Source organism: Bombina bombina, chromosome 9 (assembly GCF_027579735.1).
Source record: "Bombina bombina isolate aBomBom1 chromosome 9, aBomBom1.pri, whole genome shotgun sequence".
Classification (NCBI taxonomy): Eukaryota; Metazoa; Chordata; class Amphibia; order Anura; family Bombinatoridae; genus Bombina; species Bombina bombina.
The window spans coordinates 73,426,983-73,451,539 of record NC_069507.1 but is presented as its reverse complement, the minus strand read 5'-3'; positions in this window follow the sequence as shown (position 1 = coordinate 73,451,539).

The following is a 24,557-nucleotide window of genomic DNA, read 5'->3' as shown; positions in this document are numbered from 1 at the left end:
AAAATGAACAATTGGGTTTTATGTCGCTAAATGTATTCATGCAAAAACTAGTTTTACTGTTGCTCTTACTCATACGTTATAGAAAAAAACGTCATACGTATAGTTAAATATTCAATGATCATTTTCTAATACACAAAAACCTATCACAGCTGTTTTCTAATAGAAATCAATTTACAGTTGCACTACACACAAAGCAGAAATATGCTTCCATATGTGTTAATGGCGCACTGAGACTTAGGTCTTCTGTTTCTCTTACAGTCCCTGGGTGCCAATTATACAAGACTGGTTAGTGCTGGGATTTCTTGCAACATGAAGAGTAAACGTGTGTCTTATTTCATTGAAATATTTATTTTGCACTGTGTTTAGACAAATCTAAGGCATTACACTCTTTAGGTTTTATGTTGCTTATTTTAGAGTACGTCAAGAACCTGGAGGTGTATTTCAAACCACACAAAGGAGTTTGTGTGAATATATCAATGTAAGTGTCAATGTTGACGTTTTACTTTCATACGTTCATTACTTGTTTGTACTTTATGCTATTACCAAAATTATACTAAAAGGCGATCATGCTGTAAACATTTAATTATAAAAGTGGAAACAAAATACCATATTTATTAACCCTTTAAGGACACAGCTTTCAGTTTGCTCAATTGTTTTATGACAGAAAAATTCCATCATATGTCCTTAAGAGGTTAACTAAAGGGAACATTCTAACAGAAAAAATATTTGTATTGTTTGCCAAATGTATTTGGCACCCACAAAGGGGGTTAGTAAAATTGATAAAGCAGAAATTTATGTCACTTTAGGGAACTAGCTGATAACCCCTTCTCCAATCCTTCTTGGAGAAAGGACAAAATCCTTGGAATCCTGATCTTACTCCATGAGTAGCCTTTGGATTCGCACCAATAAAGATATTTATGCCATATCTTATGATAAATTTTCCTAGTGACAGGCTTTCGAGCCTGAATCAAGGTATCTATGACTGACTCATAGAATCCCCGCTTGGATAAAATCAAGCTTTCAATCTCCAGGCAGTCAGCCGCAGAGAAACTAGATTTGGATGCTGGAACGGATCTTGAATGAGAAGGTCCTGTCTCAGTGGCAGTGTCCACGGTGGTAAAGATGACATGTCCACCAGGTCTGCATACCAAGTCCTGCGTGGCCACGCAGGTGCTATCAAAATCACTGAAGCTCTCTCCTGTTTGATTCTGGCAATCAAACGAGGAAGGAGAGGAAATGGTGGAAACACATAAGCCAGGTTGAACGACTAAGGTACTGCTAGAGCATCTATCAGTACTGCTTGAGGATCCCTTGATCTGGACCCGTAACAAGGAAGTTTGGCATTCTGAAGAGATGCCATCAAATCCAATTCTGGTGTGCCCCATTGATGAATCAATTGTGCAAACACCTCCGGATGGAGTTCCCACTCCCCTGGATGAAAAGTCTGACAACTTAGAAAATCTGCTTCCCAGTTTTCCACTCCTGGGATATAGATTGCTGATAGATGGCAAGAGTGAGTCTCTGCCCATCAAATTATTTTGGAAACCTCTATCATCTCTAGAGAACTCTTTGTTCCCCCTATATGCTACAGTCGTGATTGTCATGTTCTTATCTGCATGAGTACACCTTTAAGCACTGCTTACTTAAACCTACTCCTCCCCCTTCCAGGTGCCAATTAATGTTAGCGTATAGCATGCAAACTTCTGAGTAGCTGCTTGTTCTAACCTCCTGGCTAACTGCATTGTTCCTTCCAAAACAAGGATTACAAATATACTTCTAATAAGGGGATTCTTCTAGACAACTACCCACTTCCAGAGTTACAAACATTACGGGCATTGTATCTTTCAACCACCGAGATCACCACCTCAGCTCCACTGCCTATTTGGTTGAAAGCTAAGCCTCCAAAGTTATCTCCGGACAACCTCTGACATTACCGCACAGAGCAATTGTTCTAACAAAGTGTCTAATTGTTAATGCTCATATACGCACCTTAAAACATCCCCTGAAGTCTTGCAGCTCACCGCTGCCATACAGCGTTCCGGCACAGGAGCCACGCTGTGAACATTTTACACTGCCTCTGCCTGTCAGCGTTTCCTTGCTGCTGATTGGTCACACGCTACACACCCCTCTCAGGCTGTCAGCTATTGCAGCGGTTGCACTTCTCACATCGCTGGCACAGTCTCCGATACAGCCTAAGGACTCCAAGTTATTAAATCACTGCTGGGAGCTCAAGCATTGATCCGGAGCAGCTAGGGGTTTATAAACTTTAATACTCGATCCTGTAAAAGCAAACTGCCTCCAGAATAGCAGGATACAATATAACTTTCACTCCACTTTAATCCTATCTGCTCACCAATCTCCTGTAACCAGTTAGCAGGAGTAAGACCTTGTGAATTCACCTGCTTAACCCCTTCCAGTCTGCAGTTGAGATCCACCTTTTCAGTATAATAATCAGACATCTCTCACAGTGATATTGTCCAACTGGAATCTTATGAATCAGGCCGAAGCCAGCTGAGGCCACGTCTGAAGTGCGTTGAATATCGCTCTCAGTTCTAGAATATTTATTGGGAGGAGAGCCTCCTCCTGAGTCCACACACCCTGTGCTTTCAGGGAATTCCAGACTGCATCCCAGCCCAATAGGCTGGCGTCCGTCGTCACTATGACCCATGCTGGCCTGCGGAAACACATTCCCTGGGACAGATGATCCTGTGACAACCACCAAAGAAGAGAGTCTCTGGTCTCTTGATCCAGATTTATCTGAGGAGATACATTTGCATAATCCCCATTCCACTGTTTGAGCATGCATAGTTGCAGTGGTCTGAGATGCAAGCGGGCAAATGGAACTATGTCCATTGCCGCTACCATCAGTCCAATTACCTCCATACACTGAGCCACTGACGGCCGAGGAATGGAATGAAGAGCTCGGCAGGTGGTTAAAATCTTTGATTTCCTGACCACCGTCAGAAAAATTTTCATGTTTACCGAATCTATGAGAGTTCCCAGGAATGGAACTCTTGTGAGGGGGATAAATGAACTCTTTTTTATGTTCACCTTCCACCCGTGAGATCTTAGAAAAGCCAACACGATGTCCATGTGAGATTTGGCTAGTTGGTAAGTTGACGCCTGAATTAAGTTATTATCCAGATAAGGCGCCACTGCTATGCCCCGCGGCCTTAGAACCGCCAGAAGGGACCCTAGCACTTTTGTGAAAATTCTGGGAGCTGTGGCCAACCCGAAGGGAAGAGCCACAAACTGGTAATGCTTGTCCAGGAAGGCGAACCTGAGGAACTGGTGATGATCTTTGTGGATAGGAATGTGAAGATACGCATCCTTTAAATCCACGGTGGTCATATATTGACCCTCCTGGATCATTGGTAAAATAGTCTGAATGGTCTCCATCTTGAAGGATGGGACTCTGAGGAATTTGTTTAGGATCTTGAGATCTAAAATTGGTCTGAAGGTTCCCTCTTTTTTGGGAACCACAGATTGGAGTAAAACCCCTGCCCCTGTTCTGCTTTTGGAACTGGGCAGATTACTCCCATAGTATATAGGTCTTCTACACAGCGTAAGAACGCCTCTCTTTTTGTCTGGTTTACAGACAATCGAGAAAGATGAAATCTCCCCCTTGGAGGAGAATCTTTGAAGTCTAGAAGATACCCCTGGGTCACGATTTCTAAAGCCCAGGAGTCCTGAACGTCTATTGCCCAAGCCTGAGCAAAGAGAGAAAGTCTGCCCCCTACTAGATCCGGTCCCGGATCGGGGGCTGCCCCTTCATGCTGTCTTGGTGGCAGCAGCGGGCTTCTTGGCCTGTTTACCCTTATTCCAAGTCGGGTTAGGTCTCCAGACTGACTTGGATTGAGCAAAATTCCCCTCCTGCTTTGCAGCAGGGGAGGAGGTAGAGGGACCACCTTTGAAGTTTCGAAAGGAACGAAAATTATTTTGTTTGGTCCTCATCTTATTTGTCTTATCCTGAGGAAGGACATGGCCTTTTCCTCCAGTGATGTCTGAAATGATCTCTTTCAGTTCAGGCCCGAATAGGGTCTTACCCTTGAAAGGAATGGCTAAAAGCTTTGACTTTGATGACACGTCAGCAGACCAGGACTTAAGCCATAACGCTCTACGCGCTAAAATGGCAAAACCTGAATTCTTTGCCACTAATTTAGCCAGTTGAAAAGCGGCATCTGTAATGAAAGAATTAGCTAGCTTTAGAGCCCTAATTCTATCCAGAATATCATCTAATGGGGTCTCAACCTTAAGAGCCTCCTCTAGAGCCTCAAACCAAAAAGCAGCTGCAGTAGTTACAGGAACAATGCACGCTATAGGTTGCAGAAGAAAACCCTGATGAATAAATATTTTCTTTAGAAGACCCTCTAATTTCTTATCCATAGGATCTTTGAAAGCACAACTGTCCTCAATAGGTATAGTTGTACGCTTAGCCAGGGTAGAAATAGCTCCCTCCACCTTAGGGACCGTCTGCCACGAATCCCGAATGGTGTCTGATATGGGAAACATTTTCTTAAAAGTAGGAGGGGGAGAGAACGGAGTACCTGGTCTATCCCACTCCTTAGTAACAATGTACGAAATCTTCTTAGGGACCAGAAAAACATTAGTGTAAGCAGGAACCTCTAGATATCTATCCATTTTACACAATTTCTCTGGTGGAATTACAATAGGGTCACAATCATCCAGAGTCGCTAAAACCTCCCTGAGCAACAAGCGGAGGTGTTCTAGCTTAAATTTAAAAGCCGTCATATGTGAGTCTGTTTGAGGGAACATCTTTCCTGAATCAGAAAGCTCTCCCTCAGACAGCAATTCCCTCACCTCCAACTCAGAACATTGTGAGGGTACATAAGAGATGGCTAATAAAGAGTCAGAGGGCTCAGCATTTACTCTCACACCGGACCTACTGCGCTTCCCCTGCAACCCAGGCAGTTTAGATAAAACCTCAGTGAGGGTAGTAGACATAACTGCGGCCATATCTTGCAGAGTGAAAGAATTAGACGCACTAGTACTTGGCGTCGCTTGTGTGGGCGTTAATGGTTGTGACACTTGGGGAGAATTAGATGGCATAACCTGATTCTCTTCTGACTGAGAATCATCCTGCGACATACTTTTATCAGCTAAAATATGTTCTTTGCAATTTAAGGCCCTTTCAGTGCATGAGGGACACATTTTAAGTGGGGGTTCCACAATGGCTTCTAAACACATTGAACATTGGCTTTCCTCAATGTCAGACATGTTAAACAGGCTAGTAATGACCACAAACAGGCTTGAAAACACTTTATTTAGTGAAAAAATAACAATCTTAAAAAAACGGTACTGCGCCTTTAAGAGAAAAAAAGCATACACGTTTTGCAAAACTGCTTTAAAACAATCAAATCGTTTCAATTTTATGATATAAGCATTCAAACTATGCAGCTAAGTTTGCCCCACAAGGAAAGGAACACTTAACCCTTACTAGAAAAAACGGATAATTAATAAATGTTTAAATCAGGAAAAAACACCCCCTGCACCTCGCCACAGCCCTGCTGTGGCACCTACCTGCCCTCAGGGGTCTGTAAAACAGGGTTAAAGCTTTGATTTGGCCCAATACTCTCACAAGTGCCCACTGGAGTTGGAGCTTGCTGCTTGTCTGTCAAATACAACTGTGCAACTGAGGCGAGAAAATAGGCCCCACCCATCTCACTCGATGAGTCTCAGCCCAAATGAACCGCACCAGAGCGGTCTCAAACTAGCCATGTGGGTTCCTAAACCCAAAAAGAAGCCAAGTGTACCTTCTCATTAAGCATGAAAAACGTTCCTTCCTAAAAACGTTATCAGCACTCCCAGTTAAATAAACGTTTGCCCACAAACATTCAAACTCAGTGTCAACCATTTTTTCTTAGCCCATATATGCAAGCTTAGTAATACCCCTCTATATCTTTTAGGATTACTGTTTACCCTTTCCCTCATGGGGATACTGTCAGCCAATTCTGAAATAACACAGTTTCTCCAGAAAAAAATGACTGAACATACCTCACTGCTTATAGCATGAAAAACGTTCCTCACACTGAGGTTTCTTAAGAACTCCTCAGCCATTCTGTGGGAACTGCTCTGGATCTTAGTGACAAATGCTAAGATCATCAGCCTCCAGGCAGAAGTCTTCATCCATCTGCTGCCTGAGGGAAAATAGTACACACCGGTACCATTTAAAATAAAAAACTCTTGCTTGAAGAAAATAAAAACCTCTTTCACTTTACCCTTCCTAGTACTTAGAGTAGGCAAAGAGAATGACTGGGGGGTGGAGTCAAGGGAGGAGCTATATAGACAGCTCTGCTGTGGTGCTCTTTGCCACTTCCTGTTAGCAGGAGGATAATATCCCAAAAGTAAAGGATGAATCCGTGGACTCATCGTATCTTATAGAAGAAAGTACACTAACACCCATAAACTACCTATTAACCCCTAAACCGAGGCCGTCCCACATCGCAAACACTATAATAAAATTTTTAACCCCTAATCTGCCGCTCCGGACACCGCCGCCACTACATTATACTTATGAACCCCTAATCTGCTGCCCCAACATCGCCGACACCTGAATTATATTTATTAACCCCTAATCTGCCGCCCCCAATGTCGCCGCCACCTACCTACACTTATTAACCCCTAATCTGCCGCCCCCAACGTCGCCACCACTACATTAAAGTTATTAACCCCTAAACCTAAGTCTAACCCTTAACCTAACACCCCCTAACAAATATAATTTAAATAAATCTAAATAAATATTCCTATCATTAACTAAATTATTCCTATTTAAAACTAAATACTTACCTGTAAAATAAACCCTAAGGTAGCTACAATATAACTAATAGTTACATTGTAGCTATCTTAGGGTTTATTTTTATTTTACAGGCAAGATTGTATTTATTTTAACTAGGTAGAATAGTTATTAAATAACTCCAGACGGACAGAAGTCTTCATCCAAGCCGGGCAGAAGTGGTCCTCCAGACGGTAAGAAGTCTTCATCCAAGTCGGGCAAAAGTGGTCCTCCAGACGGGCAGAAGTCTTCATCCAGACAGCATCTTCTATCTTCATCCATTCGGCGCGGAGCATCCTCTTCTTCAAATGTCTAAAACAGAATGAAGGTACCTTTAAGTGACGTCATCCAAGATGGCGTCCCTTAGATTCCGATTGGTTGATAGAATTCTATCAGCCAATCGGAATTAAGGTAGAAAAAATCCTATTGGCTGTTCCAATCAGCCAATAGAATGTGAGCTCAATCCTATTGGCTGATTGGATCAGCCAATAGGATTGAACTTCAAAAATAAAAATAAACAGGATTGAACTGTAAAATAAAAATAAACCCTAAGCTAGATACAATGTAACTATTAGTTATATTGTAGCTATCTTGGGGTTTATTTTATAGGTAAGTATATCGTTTTAAATAAGGATTATTTAGTTAATGATAGTAATTTTATTTAGATTTATTTAAATTATATTTAAGTTAGTGGGTGTTAGGTTTACGGTTAGACTTAGGTTTAGGGGTTAACAACTTTAATAAAGTGGCGGCGACGTTGGGGGCGGCAGATTAGGGGTTAATAAGTGTAGGTAGGTGGCGGCGACATTGGGGGAGGCAGATTAGGGATTAATAAATATAATGTAGGTGGCGGGCAGAAGATTAGGGGTTCATAAGTATAATGTAGGTTGAGGCGGTGTCCGGAGCGGCAGATTAGGGGTTAATAAGTGTAAGATTGGGATGTTTAGACTCAGGGTTCATGTTAGGGTGTTAGGTGTAAACATAACTTTTATTTCCCCATAGGAATCAATGGGTTAAGGAGTTTTACGCTGCTTTTTTGCAGGTGTTAGACTTTTTTTCAGCCGGCTCTCCCTATTGATTCCTATGGGGAAATCGTGCACGAGCACGTTGCACCAGCTCACCGCTGACTTAAGCAGCACTGGTATTGGAGTGCGGTAAGGAGCAAAATTTTGCTCAACGCTCACTTTTTGTCTTTTAACAACGGGTTTCTGAAAACTCGTAATACCAGCGCTGTAGGTAAGTGAGCGGTGAGGGAAAACTGCTCGTTAGCACCGCACAGCCTCTAATGCAAAACTCGTAATCTAGGTGAATGTATCCTTTAACTTAATTCAAATATATAGGTACACTTACAGCATGGGTTGGCATACAGAGGCAGATGATATGTGTTTGTGATTGGCACACTTATAGCTTCAGCATGTGCTGCATACAGAGGCAGGTGATGTGTGTTTAGGGATTGGCACACTTACAGCTACAGCATGGGCTGCATACAGAGGCAGTTGATATGTGTTTGGGATTGGCACACTTACAGGTACAGCATGGACTGCATACAGAGGCAGGTGATATGTGTTTGGGATTGGCACACTTACAGCTCTACAGCATGGGCTGCATACAGAGGCAGGTTATATGTGTTTGGGATTGGCACACTTACAGCTACAGCATGGGCTGCATACAGAGGCAGGTGATATGTGTTTGGGATTGGCACACTTACAGCTACAGCATGGGATGCACACAGAGGCAGGTGATATTTGTTTGGGATTGGCACACTTACAGCTGCAGCATGGGCTGCATACAAAGGCAGTTGATATGTGTTTGGGATTGGCACACTTACAGCTACAGCATGGACTGCATACAGAGGCAGGTGATATGTGTTTGGGATTGGCACACTTACAGCTACAGCATGGGCTGCATACAGAGGCAGGTGATATGTGTTTGGGATTGGCACACTTACAGCTACAGCATGGGCTGCATACAGAGGCAAGTGATATGTGTTTGGGATTGGCACACTTACAGCTACAGCATGGGCTGCATACAAAGGCAGGTGAAATGTGTTTGGGATTGGCACACTTACAGCTACAGCATGGGCTGCATACAGAGGCAGGTGATATGTGTTTGGGATTCACACATTTACAGCTACAGCATGGACTGCATACAGAGGCAGGTATTATGTGTTTAGGGCTGGAGCACTTACAGCTACAGCATATGCTGGCATACAGAGGCAGGTGATATGTGTTTGGGATTGGCACACTTACAGCTACAGCATGGGCTGCATACAGAGGCAGGTGATATGTGTTTGGGATTGGCACACTTACAGCTACAGCATGGGCTGCATACAGAGGCAGGTTATATGTGTTTGGGATTGGCACACTTACAGCTACAGCATGGGCTGCATACAGAGGCAGGTGATATGTGTTTGGGATTGGCACACTTACAGCTACAGCATGGGCTGCATACAGAGGCAGGTTATATGTGTTTGGGATTAGCACACTTACAGCTACAGCATGGGCTGCATACAGAGGCAGGTGATATGTGTTTGGGATTGGCACACTTACAGCTACAGCATGGGCTGCATACAGAGGCAGGTGATATGTGTTTGGGATTGGCACACACAGCTACAGCATGGGCTGCATACAAAGGCAGTTGATATGTGTTTGGGATTGGCACACTTACAGCTACAGCATGGACTGCATACAGAGGCAGGTGATATGTGTTTAGGGCTGGAGCACTTACAGCTACAGCATGTGCTGGCATACAGAGGCAGGTGATATGTGTTTGGGATTGGCACACTTACAGCTATAGCATGGGCTCGCATACAGAGGCAGATGATATGTGTTTGTGATTGGCACACTTACAGCTACAGCATGTGCTGCATACAGAGGCAGGTGATACATGTTTGTGATTGGCACACTTACAGCTACAGTATGTGCTGCATACAGAGGCAGGTGATGTGTGTTTAGGGCTGGAGCACTTACAGTTACAGCATGGGCTGCATACAGAGGCAGGTGATATGTGTTTGGGATTGGCACACTTACAGTTACAGCATGGGCTGCATACAGAGGCAGATGATATGTGTTTGGGATTGGCAAACCTACAGCTACAGCATGGGCTGCATACAGATGCAGGTTATATGTGTTTGAATTGGCACACTTACAGCTACAGCATGGGCTGCATACAGAGGCAGGTGATATGTGTTTGGGATTGGCACACTTACAGCTACAGCATGGGCTGCATACAGAGGCAGGTGATATGTGTTTGGGATTGGCACACTTACAACTACAGCATGGGCTGCATACAGAGGCAAGTGATATGTTTTTGGGATTGGCACACTTACAGCTACAGCATGGGCTGCATACAGAGGCAGGTGAAATGTGTTTGGGATTGGCACACTTACAGCTACAGCATGGGCTGCATACAGAGGCAGGTGATATGTGTTTGGGATTGACACACTTACAGCTACAGCATGGACTGCATACAGAGGCAGGTGATATGTGTTTAGGGCTGGAGCACTTACAGCTACAGCATGTGCTGGCATACAGAGGCAGGTGATATGTGTTTGGGATTGGCACACATACAGCTACAGCATGGGCTGCATACAGAGGCAGGTGATATGTGTTTGGGATTGGCACACTTACAGCTATAGCATGGGCTGGCATACAGAGGCAGGTGATATGTGTTTGGGATTGGCACACTTACAGCTACAGCATGTGCTAGCATACAGAGGCAGATGATATGTGTTTGTGATTGGCACACTTACAGCTACAGCATTGGCTGCATACAGAGGCAGGTTATATGTGTTTGGGATTGGCACACTTACAGCTACAGCATGGGCTGCATACAGAGGCAGGTGATATGTGTTTGGGATTGGCACACTTACAGCTACAGCATGGGCTGCATACAGAGGCAGGTGATATGTGTTTGGGATTGGCACACTTACAGCTACAGCATGGGCTGCATACAAAGGCAGTTGATATGTGTTTGGGATTGGCACACTTACAGCTACAGCATGGACTGCATACAGAGGCAGGTGATATGTGTTTAGGGCTGGAGCACTTACAGTTACAGCATGGGCTGCATACAGAGGCAGGTGATATGTGTTTGGGATTGGCACACTTACAGCTACAGCATGGGCTGCATACAGAGGCAGGTTATATGTGTTTGGGATTGGCACACTTACAGCTACAGCATGGGCTGCATACAGAGGCAGGTGATATGTGTTTGGGATTGGCACACTTACAGCTACAGCATGGGCTGCATACAGAGGCAGGTTATATGTGTTTGGGATTGGCACACTTACAGCTACAGCATGGGCTGCATACAGAGGCAGGTGATATGTGTTTGGGATTGGCACACTTACAGCTACAGCATGGGCTGCATACAGAGGCAGGTGATATGTGTTTGGGATTGGCACACACAGCTACAGCATGGGCTGCATACAAAGGCAGTTGATATGTGTTTGGGATTGGCACACTTACAGCTACAGCATGGACTGCATACAGAGGCAGGTGATATGTGTTTAGGGCTGGAGCACTTACAGCTACAGCATGTGCTGGCATACAGAGGCAGGTGATATGTGTTTGGGATTGGCACACTTACAGCTATAGCATGGGCTCGCATACAGAGGCAGATGATATGTGTTTGTGATTGGCACACTTACAGCTACAGCATGTGCTGCATACAGAGGCAGGTGATACATGTTTGTGATTGGCACACTTACAGCTACAGTATGTGCTGCATACAGAGGCAGGTGATGTGTGTTTAGGGCTGGAGCACTTACAGTTACAGCATGGGCTGCATACAGAGGCAGGTGATATGTGTTTGGGATTGGCACACTTACAGTTACAGCATGGGCTGCATACAGAGGCAGATGATATGTGTTTGGGCTACAGCATGGGCTGCATACAGATGCAGGTTATATGTGTTTGAATTGGCACACTTACAGCTACAGCATGGGCTGCATACAGAGGCAGGTGATATGTGTTTGGGATTGGCACACTTACAGCTACAGCATGGGCTGCATACAGAGGCAGGTGATATGTGTTTGGGATTGGCACACTTACAACTACAGCATGGGCTGCATACAGAGGCAAGTGATATGTTTTTGGGATTGGCACACTTACAGCTGCAGCATGGGCTGCATACAGAGGCAGGTGAAATGTGTTTGGGATTGGCACACTTACAGCTACAGCATGGGCTGCATACAGAGGCAGGTGATATGTGTTTGGGATTGACACACTTACAGCTACAGCATGGACTGCATACAGAGGCAGGTGATATGTGTTTAGGGCTGGAGCACTTACAGCTACAGCATGTGCTGGCATACAGAGGCAGGTGATATGTGTTTGGGATTGGCACACATACAGCTACAGCATGGGCTGCATACAGAGGCAGGTGATATGTGTTTGGGATTGGCACACTTACAGCTATAGCATGGGCTGGCATACAGAGGCAGGTGATATGTGTTTGGGATTGGCACACTTACAGCTACAGCATGTGCTAGCATACAGAGGCAGATGATATGTGTTTGTGATTGGCACACTTACAGCTACAGCATGGGCTGCATACAGAGGCAGGTTATATGTGTTTGGGATTGGCACACTTACAGCTACAGCATGGGCTGCATACAGAGGCAGGTGATATGTGTTTGGGATTGGCACACTTACAGCTACAGCATGGGCTGCATACAGAGGCAGGTGATATGTGTTTGGGATTGGCACACTTACAGCTACAGCATGGGCTGCATACAAAGGCAGTTGATATGTGTTTGGGATTGGCACACTTACAGCTACAGCATGGACTGCATACAGAGGCAGGTGATATGTGTTTAGGGCTGGAGCACTTACAGTTACAGCATGGGCTGCATACAGAGGCAGGTGATATGTGGTTGGGATTGGCACACTTACAGCTACAGCATGGGCTGCATACAGAGGCAGGTGATATGTGTTTGGGATTGGCACACTTACAGCTATAGCATGGGCTGGCATACAGAGGCAGGTAATATGTGTGTGTGATTGGCACACTTACAGCTACAGCATGTGCTGGCATACAGAGGCAGATGATATGTGTTTGTGATTGGCACACTTACAGCTACAGCATGTGCTGGCATACAGAGGCAGATGATATGTGTTTGTGATTGGCACACTTACAGCTACAGCATGTGCTGGCATACAGAGGCAGATGATATGTGTTTGTGATTGGCACACTTACAGCTACAGCATCTGCTGCATACAGAGGCAGGTGATGTGTGTTTAGGGCTGGAGCACTTACAGCTACAGCATGGGCTGCACACAGAGGCAGGTGATATGTGTTTAGGGCTGGAGCACTTACAGCTACAGCATGGGCTGCATACAGAGGCAGGTGATGTGTGTTTAGGGATGAAGCACTTACAGCATGGGCTGCATACAGAGGCAGATGACAACCAGTGATAACTAATGGAACCAATGATGCCACTGAAAGGGTATTTTTCCTCACGAATAGCATAAGGATCAGTGACAAAACTCTTGACTTGTGTTGAGTTTTTAAGATGCTTCTGATGGAGAAAGACCTCCTTAGGAACATTCACTTTATTTTAAAGTAAGGATAACAACAGGTAAACTATTTTCAGGTGTTTTTTACTGTGCACTCCCAAATACGTTTAAAAGTGATTAAGAGCACCTGCGCCAGTAGCAGAAAATGTTTGGCCCCTAAAGATTACTCAGTTATAAGCAACTAGTCCTAAAGCCCATGCACACGGGCCATTTCTTGCAGTACAGTGGTCCCACCCCTTGCTCTCTTTCTCCCCCCCTCTCTTTTGCTCTCTCTCTCTCCCTCCCCCATCTCTTTTGCTTTCTCCCCCTCTCTTTTACTCCCTCTCCTCCTGTTTTTTGCTCTCTCTCCCCCTTTCTTTTGCTCTCTCTCCCCCTCTTTTGCTCTCTCTCCCCCTCTTTTGCTCTCTCTCTCTCTCCCCCTCTCTTTTGCTCTGTATCTCCCCCCTCTATTTTGCTCTCTTTCTCCCCCCTCTCTTTTGCTCTCTCTCCCTTTACCATCTCCTTTGCTCTCTCTCTCTCCCCCTCTCTTTTGCTCTCACTCCCCCTATTTTGCTCTCTCTCTCTCCCCCCTCTTTTTTGCTCTCTCTCCCCCTCTCTTTTGCTCTCTCTCTCTCTCTCTCCCCCCCCTCTTTTGTTCTCTCTCTCCCCCCTCTCTTGTGCTCTTGCTCCCCCTCTCTTTTGCTCTCTCTCCCCCCTCTCTTTTGTTCTCTCTCTCCCCCCTCTCTTGTGCTCTCGCTCCCCCCCCCTCTCTTGTGCTCTCTCTCCCCCTGTCTTTTGCTCTTTCTCCCCCTCTTTTTTGCTTTCTCTCTCTCTCCCCCTCTATTTTGCTCTCTCTCTCCCCCTTTCTTTTGCGCCCTCTATCTCTTTCCCCTTCTCTTTTACTCTCTCTCCCCTCTCTTTTGCTCTCTCTCTCTCTCCTCTCTCTTTTGCTCTCTCTCTCCCCCTCTCTTTTACTCTTTCTGACCCCTCTCTTTTTCTCTCTCTTCCCCCCTCTCTTTTGCTTTCTCTCTCTCCCCCTCTCTTTTGCTCTCTCTGCCCCCTCTCTTTGGCTCTCCCCCCCCCTCTTTGGCTTTCTCTCTTCCTCCTCTTTGGCTTTTTCTCTGCCCCTCTCTTTTGCTCTCTTTCTGCCCCTCTCTTTTGCTTTCTCTCTGCCCCTCTCTTTTGCTCTCTCTGCCCCTCTCTTTCTCTCTCTATCTCCCCCCTCTCTTTTGCTCTCTCTCTCCCCCTCTCTTTTGCTCTGTCTCTCCCCTTTCTTTTACTCTCTTTCTCCCCCTCTCTTTTGCTCTCTCTCTCCCCCCCTCTTTTTTGCGCTCTCTCCCCCTCTCTTTTGCGCTCTCTTCCCTTTCTTTTGCTCTCTCTCTCCCCCCCTGTTTTGCTCTCTCTCTCCCCCTCTCTTTTGCTCTCTCTCTCCCCCCCTCTCTTTTGCTCTCTCTCTCCCCCCCTCTCTTTTGTTCTCTCTCTCCCCCTTCTCTTGTGCTCTCTCTCCCCCTCTCTTTTGTTCTCTCTCCCCCCCTCTCTTGTGCTCTCGCTCCCCTCTCTTTTGTTCTCTCTCTCTCCCCTCTCTTGTGCTCTCTCTCTCCCTGTCTTTTGCTTTTTCTCCCCCTCTTTTTTGCTTTCTCTCACTCTCCCCCTCTATTTTGTTCTCTCTCTCCCCCTTCTCTTTTACTCTCTCTCCCCTCTCTTTTGCTCTCTCTCCCCTCTCTTTTGCTCTCTCTCTCCCCCTCTCTTTTGCTCTTTCTGTCCCCTCTCTTTTTCTCTCTCTTCCCCCCTCTCTTTTGCTTTCTCTCTCTCCCCCACTCTTTTGCTCTCTCTGCCCCCTCTCTTTTGCTCTCTCTCCCCTCTCTTTTGCTCTCTCTCTCCCCCTCTCTTTTGCTCTTTCTGTCCCCTCTCTTTTTCTCTCTCTTCCCCCCTCTCTTTTGCTTTCTCTCTCTCCCCCACTCTTTTGCTCTCTCTGCCCCCTCTCTTTTGCTCTCTCTGCCTCCTCTCTTTGGCTCTCTCTCCCCCCTCTTTGGCTTTCTCTCTTCCCCCTCTTTGGCTTTTTCTCTGCCCCTCTCTTTTGCTCTCTCTCTGTCCCTCTCTTTTGCTCTCTCTCCCCCTCTCTTTTGCTTTATCTGCCCCCTCTATTTGGCTTTCTCTCTTCCCTCTCTTTCGCTCTCTCTCCCCCACTCTTTGGCTCTCTCTCCAACTTTTTTGCCTCTCTCTTGCAACCACAGCCACTGCCGGCCATCCACGCCCCCATCCTCATGCAATCTCTACTGCGCATGACAGCTTCGGACAAACACACTTGGCCTTTTATATCATATCTATTTTGCTCTCTCTCTCCCCCTTTCTTTTGCGCCCTCTATCTCTTTCCCCTTCTCTTTTACTCTCTCTCCCCTCTCTTTTGCTCTCTCTCTCTCTCCTCTCTCTTTTGCTCTCTCTCTCCCCCTCTCTTTTGCTCTTTCTGACCCCTCTCTTTTTCTCTCTCTTCCCCCCTCTCTTTTGCTTTCTCTCTCTCCCCCTCTCTTTTGCTCTCTCTGCCCCCTCTCTTTGGCTCTCCCCCCCCCCCTCTTTGGCTTTCTCTCTTCCTCCTCTTTGGCTTTTTCTCTGCCCCTCTCTTTTGCTCTCTTTCTGCCCCTCTCTTTTGCTTTCTCTCTGCCCCTCTCTTTTGCTCTCTCTGCCCCTCTCTTTCTCTCTCTATCTCCCCCCTCTCTTTTGCTCTCTCTCTCCCCCTCTCTTTTGCTCTGTCTCTCCCCTTTCTTTTACTCTCTTTCTCCCCCTCTCTTTTGCTCTCTCTCTCCCCCTCTTTTTTGCGCTCTCTCCCACTCTCTTTTGCGCTCTCTTCCCTTTCTTTTGCTCTCTCTCCCCCCCCCCCTGTTTTGCTCTCTCTCTCCCCCTCTCTTTTGCTCTCTCTCTCCCCCCCTCTCTTTTGCTCTCTCTCTCCCCCCCTCTCTTTTGTTCTCTCTCACCCCCCTCTCTTGTGCTCTCTCTCCCCCTCTCTTTTGTTCTCTCTCCCCCCCCTCTCTTGTGCTCTCGCTCCCCTCTCTTTTGTTCGCTCTCTCTCTCTCTCCCCTCTCTTGTGCTCTCTCTCTCCCTGTCTTTTGCTTTTTCTCCCCCTCTTTTTTGCTTTCTCTCACTCTCCCCCTCTATTTTGTTCTCTCTCTCCCCCTTCTCTTTTACTCTCTCTCCCCTCTCTTTTGCTCTCTCTCCCCTCTCTTTTGCTCTCTCTCTCCCCCTCTCTTTTGCTCTTTCTGTCCCCTCTCTTTTTCTCTCTCTTCCCCCCTCTCTTTTGTTTTCTCTCTCTCCCCCACTCTTTTGCTCTCTCTGCCCCCTCTCTTTTGCTCTCTCTGCCTCCTCTCTTTGGCTCTCTCTCCCCCCTCTTTGGCTTTCTCTCTTCCCCCTCTTTGGCTTTTTCTCTGCCCCATCCACGCCCCCATCCTCATGCAATCTCTACTGCGCATGACAGCTTCGGACAAACACACTTGGCCTTTTATATCATAGGATAGTAATAATGTACATGCTGCTGTGTATAATGATTTTGAGGATTGATAGACAGACAGATAGATAGATGGACCTGCAACCTGCACTAATAGTCTGGCTGCTATGCCCCCCCCACCCAGCACTTGCACCCTGGTGCCACTGCACCTGCAGCACCAATGGTAGTTCCGCCCCTGACCTGCGCTATCCAACATGCAGATGTTAGCGCTCCCTATGGCTCGAGTGACAAGAAACAACTTTGGACATGTAATATGAGCACACGAATAGAAGTGCTTTTGATGTAATGTTAATCAGTGTTCTCCACAGACAATTTTGCCAGCTGGTTAACATTATAAAGTGGCTGGGTAGGGAAAGTGTAATGCTTTCTAATATTATAACATTTTTCTGCTATCCAAAGCACAAATTAATTGCATAATTTAACATAAATGTATTTAATGATAATTTGAGCAATAAACATTGAAATATGTTAATATTAGTTAATCTTGGCTTATTTTTAGCTAAAAATACAGTACAATCAGCCGTGTAGGGCACAAGTTTAAAAGGTCATGGGGAGAACCAAATATTTGTTCAATAGTGTAGTAAGGAGCACCGGCAGCGAGATGTAGTTAAAATAAGTTTTCCTTTATTAACACCTTGGCGTCATTAAAAAATTCCATAAGCTTGGCACAAACAATGGAACAATATAGAAAATGGTCAGATAACAGCAACTGACATGTTTCTGCTCCAAAGCCGTCCTCATAAACTGCTGTTAATCTCAGTAAAATTTGCATATTTAAAAGCAGCAGGCCATTTCTTACAATCCAATCCCTACATACTACTCCAAAGTTTCCTTATCACTATATTATGAATAGGGGTTAAACTAAACTAAATCTATATGTATGCATCTACAATTCTAATACAGACACTGATATATTTTCATAATATAGTGGTAAAGAAACTTTGGAGTAGTATGTAGGCATTGGTATGCTCTTAAAACCTACATTGGAAGAGAAGGCTTATAAACCCAAATGGGCAAATACTGAATTTGTTAATTCCTAAAAGAATTATTGCATTGCAATGTTTAAATGCCTTCACAATGGTTCATTTGCAGTCTATAAGGAATAGGAGTGTAAGGGTTAACTATCTGTAACGAACATAATGATTTGGTAATTAAGTTGTAACCAATAAGAAATGGCCTGCTGCTTTTAAATATGCAAATTTTACTGAGATTAACAGCAGTTTATGAGGACGGCTTTGGAGCCGAAACATGTCAGTTGCTGTTATCTGACCATTTTCTATATTGTTCCATTGTTTGTGCCAAGCTTATGGAATTTTTAATGACGCCAAGGTGTTAATAAAGGAAAACTTATTTTAACTACATCTCGCTGCCGGTGCTCCTTACTACACTATTGAACAAATTGCTGACTTTACCTACAGTGAGCACGGCCAGCTTGGGAGATTTCCACACAGTTCAGAACTTATCTACCGGAATCGAGTTCCAGAACAAGCAGCAGCAGTGGTGAGCTGACGTTATTTGACGCATCAGAGACGTAACCGCGCCCCCATTAGCAACTAGCTGAGGAGGGTATAGAGAGCTGACAGGAGGACGCTGAAAGACACAGTGAGGTGTTGGATCGGATCCGAGGGAGGATACCTGGAGCGGAACCTCGGAGGATATGCAGCCTCTACCCTAAGACCGGCTTAGGATACATGAGGTGATGGTAAGAAATTCTTGATACACACTATATGGGGTTGTGGACCTTGGAATTGGGAAGGCACATCCACGGGCTCACCACTGCTTGGGAAGCTTGGGATTCAAAAGGACATATATACATTTAAAAACTTTGCCACTAATTTTAGTTACTGTGAACTCTGCTGGTAATTTGAAAACCAAATATCCCTAATATATTTTGCGCTCCACTTGTAATATAGTCATTAGTGTACCCCTTAGTGACCAGACCACTTTTCCATCTGTTGACCGTTTGGGACCAAGGCTATTTTAATATTTCTGCAGTGTTTGTGTTTAGCTGTAATTTTCCTCTTACTGTACTCATTTACTGTACCCACACATATTATATACCATTTTTCTCGCCATTAAATGGACTTTCTAAATATATCATTATTTTCATCATATCTTATAATTTAATATAACATTTTTTATAAAATATAATGAAAAAATGGAAAAAACACACTTTTTCTAACTTTGACCCCCCAAATCTGTTACATATCTAAAAACCACCAAAAAACACCCATACTAAATAGTTTCTAAATTTTGTCCTGAGTTTAGAAACACCCAATGTTTACATGTTCTTTCCTTTTTTTGGAAGTTATAGGGCAATAAATATAAGTAGGACTTTGCAATTTCCAAACAATTTTTTTTCACAATTAGCGATAGTTACATTGGAACTCTGATATCTGTCAGGAATCCTTAAATAACCCTTTACATTGTCAGGATATCTGTGAGTGTTATTAAATTATATATATATATATATATATATATATATATATATATATATATATTATTTTATATATATATATATATATATATATATATATATATATATATATATATATATGGTTGTGTACACCAAAATAATTCATTTTATTTGTAAAACTCCAGATGTCATTACAAAAGACACCCCTCTCTCATTCATCAAAAGGAATTGCTTTCATAGTTATCTTAGAAAGAACAAAAGGTTTAGAGCTTGGTATAAGATAAGGCCAGTGGACCACTTCAAGGTAAATATTAGCAGTTTGGAGACAAGAGTCTGTGAATAAATCAGATAAACATCACTAAGGGCCAGGAATATAGCGATTGGCACAGACCTGTTAATTACCCCTAGACCTCGAATCCACATCTGTACTAGCAGAGAGACATGTTTAACCCTGCTGAGTTACAATCCACATTCTCATTTCCAGATAAACTGAAAAATATAAATCATGGTTTTAAAAACATGTATCCCTTGAAAGCATAGAATGTCTTAAGGATTCAAAATGTCCAATTGTAATAACCTATTTCTTTATATCTTTCAGGCATCAGATAAGTACATATATAATTGGTATTTTAAATAATATCCTATGGTTTTATACACTCAAAAAGAAATATACAGATATGAAATATTAATCTGTATGGGATAGTAATCCAATGTAGATATAATTATATGAAAATGACATATGTTTGCTGATCTCAAGGTATGTATGTCATATTAAGATAATAACTGAAAAAGTAATTAAATCCATGATGAAGAAATTATAATCCTTTTAAATTGTTTAATAGAAAATATGATTTTAAATGCATTTTAATATATTATAAGTGGAATATATTCACGTTTAGTCTTAAAATGATCAGAAAAGATGACACTGTGCGGACCATATATGAAACATATGATTTATTAATACAATAGAGATTGTAATATGTTGGATAAACATTTTAAGGTTAAATAATTAGGTTCTGTATACACTTTCTTTCATGGGTTTGGTATATTACATTAGCGATTAGACTGAGTCCTGGGGGCCCATTAAATGTATATCAAATAGCATGTTCAATTAATACCTGATCCAAAAACATTGGTGTTTACCACCCATACATAAAGAATTTACACATTAGGATAATTGAATATGTAATATCATTCTCTTGTACATTAATATTCATATAAGTTTTGCAAACAAAGTTTTGTACTTCAAAATTTGGTTTAATATTTGGTTTTATTACACCCCTTCAGAACCAGGCATTACAAGGTTAACAGGGTAGCGCATATGTGTTTTTAATGAATGAATTAATTGAGTTTGATTTGAGCCAATGGGCCTGTTGTTCTGTTCTTAAATGTCAGAGGTAAGCACAGCACTATAGGCTATGACTACGGCTTGTTAGCCAAAAACGCGTAAGCCACAGTGCTGCGCTCACTTTGTTTGCTGTAGAACTTTCCATTCTATTTTAATTATCTGAAATAAAACACAATTTATGCTTACCTGATAAATTTATTTCTCTTGTGGTGTATCCAGTCCAAGGATCATCCATTACTTGTGGGATATTCTCATTCCCAACAGGAAGTTGCAAGAGGACACCCACAGCAGAGCTGTAATATAGCTCCTCCCCTGTCATAGCCAGTCATTCGACCGAAAACAAGCCGAGAAAGGAGGAACCATAGGGTGTAGTGGTTACTGTAGTTTAAATTTAAAAATTACCTGCCTTAAAATGACAGGGCGGGCCGTGGACTGGATACACCACAAGAGAAATAAATTTATCAGGTAAGCATAAATTGTGTTTTCTCTTGTAAGGTGTATCCAGTCCACGGATCATCCATTACTTGTGGGATACCAATACCAAAGCTAAAGTACACGGATGAAGGGAGGGTCAAGGCAGGAACTTAAATGGAAGGAACCACTGCCTGTAAAACCTTTCTCCCAAATATAGCCTCAGAAGAAGCAAAAGTATCACATTTGTAAAATTTTGAAAAAGTATGAAGCGAAGACCAAGTCGCCCGCCTTGCAAATCTGTTCAACAGAAGCCTCATTTTTAAAGGCCCAAGTGGAAGCCACAGCTCTAGTGGAATGAGCTGTAATCCTTCCAGGAGGCTGATGTCCAGCAGTCTCATAGGCTAAGCGGATTAAGCTTCTTAGCCAAAAAGAAAAAGAGGTTGCCAAAGCCTTTTGACCTCTCCTCTGTCCAGAGTAGACAACAAACAAAGCAGATGTTTCACGAAAATCTTTAGTAGCTTGTAAGTAAAACTTTAAAGCACAGACCACGTCCAGATTGTGTAACACAAGGATGGAACCACAATCTCTTGATTGATATTCTTGTTAGATACCACCTTAGGTAAGAACCCAGGTTTGGTACGCAGGACTACCTTATCCGTATGAAAAATCAGATAAGGAGAATCACATTGTAAGGCAGATAGCTCAGAGACTCTACGAGCCGAGGAAATAGCTACCAAAAAAAAAAAAAAGAACTTTCCAAGATAAAAGTTTGATATCTATGGAATGAAGAGGTTCAAACGGAACTCCTTGAAGAACCTTAAGAACCAAGTTTAAGCTCCATGGTGGAGCAACAGGTTTAAACACAGGCTTGATTCAAACTAAAGCCTGACAAAATGCCTGAACGTCTGGAACATCTGCCAGACGCTAGTGCAAAAGAATAGACAGAGCAAAAATCTGTCCCTTTAAGAAACTAGCTGACAATCCTTTTTCCAAAACTTCTTGGAGAAAAGATAAAATCCTAGGAATCCTGACCTTACTCCATGAGTAACCCTTGGATTCACACCAATAAAGATATCTACGCCATACCTTATGGTAAATTTTCCTGGTGACAGGCTTTCGTGCCTGTATTAAGGTATCAATAACTGACTCGGAGAAGCCACGCTTTGATAAAATCAAGCATTCAATCTCCAGGCAGTCAGCCTCAGAGAAATTAGATTTGGATGGTTGAAAGGACCCTGAAGTAGAAGGTCCTGTCTAAGAGGCAGAGACCATGGTGGAAAGGATGACATGTCCACTAGATCTGCATACCAGGTCCTGCATGGCCACGCAGGTGCTATCAGAATCACTGATGCTCTCATCTGCTTGATCTTAGCAATCAGTCGAGGGAGCAGAGGAAACGGTGGAAACACATAAGCCAGGTTGAAAGACCAGGGCGCTGCTAGATTATCTATCAGTGTCACCTTGGGATCCCTGGACCTGGATCCGTAACACGGAAGCTTGGCGTTCTGGCGAGACGCCATGAGATCCAGTTCTGGTTTGCCCCAATGGAGAATCAGTTGTGCAAATACCTCCGGATGGAGTTCCCACTCTCCCGGATAAAAAGTCTGACGACTTAGAAAATCCGCCTCCCAGTGCTCTACACCTGGGATATGGATAGCTGATAGGTGGCAAGAGTGAATCTCTGCCCAGTGAATTATTTTTGAAACTTCTAACATCTCTAGGGAATTTCTTGTTCCCCCTCGATGGTTGATGTAAGCTACAGTCGTGATGTTGACCGACTGAAATCTGATGTACCTCAGAGTTGCTAACTGAGGCCAAACCTGAAGAGCCTTGAATATCGCTCTTAGTTCCAGAATATTTATTGGAAGGAGAGACTCCTCCTGAGTCCACGATCCCTGAGCCTTCAGGGAGTTGCAGACTGCACCCCAACCTAGAAGGCTGGCATTTGTTGTTACAATAGTCCAATCTGGCCTGCGAAGGTCATACCTTTGGACAGATGGACCCGAGATAGCCACCAGGGAAGAGGATCCCTGGTCTCTTGGTCCAGATTCAGTTGAGGGGCCAAATCTGTGTAATCCCCGCTCCACTGACTGAGCCTGCATAGTTGCAGCGGTCTGAGATGTAAGCGTGCAAACGGCACTATGTCCATTGCCGCTACCATTAAGCCGATTACTTCCATACACTGAGCCACCAAAGGGCGCGGAATGGAATGAAGAACCCGACAGGAATTTAGAAGCTTTGATAACCTGGACTCCATCAAGGTAAATTTTCATTTTTACAGAATCTATCAGAGTCCCTAGAAAGGAAACTCTTGTGAGTGGGGATAGAGAACACTTTTCTTCGTTCACTTTCCACCCATGCGACCTCAGAAATGCCAGTACTACGTCCGTATGAGACTTGGAAATTTGGAAGTTTGACGCCTGTATCAGGATGTCGTCTAAATAAGGGGCTACTGCTATGCCCCGCGGCCTTAGGACCGCCAAAAGCGACCCTAGAACCTTTGTAAAGATTCTTGGGGCTGTAGCTAATCCAAAGGGAAGAGCTACAACTGGTAATGCCTGTCTTGAAAGGCAAACCTGAGAAACCGATGATGATCTTTGTGTATCGGAATGTGAAGATAAGCATCCTTTAGATCCACTGTAGTCATATATTGACCCTCCTGGATCAGTGGTAGGATGGTACGAATAGTTTCCATCTTGAACGACGGAACTTTGAGGAATTTGTTTAAGATCTTTAGATCCAAAATCGGTCTGAAGGTTCCTTCTTTTTTGGGAACCACGAACAGATTTGAGTAAAAACCCTGTTCCTGTTCCTCCTTTGGAACTGGATGGATCACTCCCATAACTAGGAGGTCTCGTACACAGTGTAAGAATGCCTCACTCTTTATCTGGTTTGCAGATAATTGTGAAAGGTGAAATCTCCCTTTTGGGGGGGAAGCTTTGAAGTCCAGAAGATATCCCTGGGATATAATTTCCAACGCCCAGGGATCCTGAACAACTCTTGCCCACGCCTGGGCGAAGAGTGAAAGTCTGCCCCCTACTAGATCCGTTACCGGATAGGGGGTCGTTCCTTCATGCTGTCTTAGAGGCAGCAGCAGGCTTTTTGACCTGCTTACTTTTTTTCCAGGTCTGGTTTGGTCTCCAGACCGTCTTGGATTGAGCAAAAGTTCCCTTTTGTTTATTATTAGAGGAAGTTGATGCCGCACCTGCCTTGAAGTTTCGAAAGGCACGAAAATTAGACTGTTTGGCCCTAGATTTCGACCTGTCCTGAGGAAGGGCACAACCTTTTCCTCCCGTGATATCAGCAATAATCTCCTTCAAACCAGGCTCGAATAGGGTCTGCCCCTTGAAGGGAATGTTAAGTAGCTTAGATTTTAAAGTCACGTCAGCTGACCATGATTTAAGCCATAGCGCTCTACGCGCCTGTATAGCAAAACCAGAATTCTTAGCCGTTAGTTTATTCAAATGAACAATGGCATCAGAAATAAAATAATTGGCTAGCTTAAGTGCTCTAAGTTTGCCAAGTATGTCATCCAATGGAGTCTCTACCTGTAAAGCCTCTTCCAGAGACTCAAACCAGTACGCCGCAGC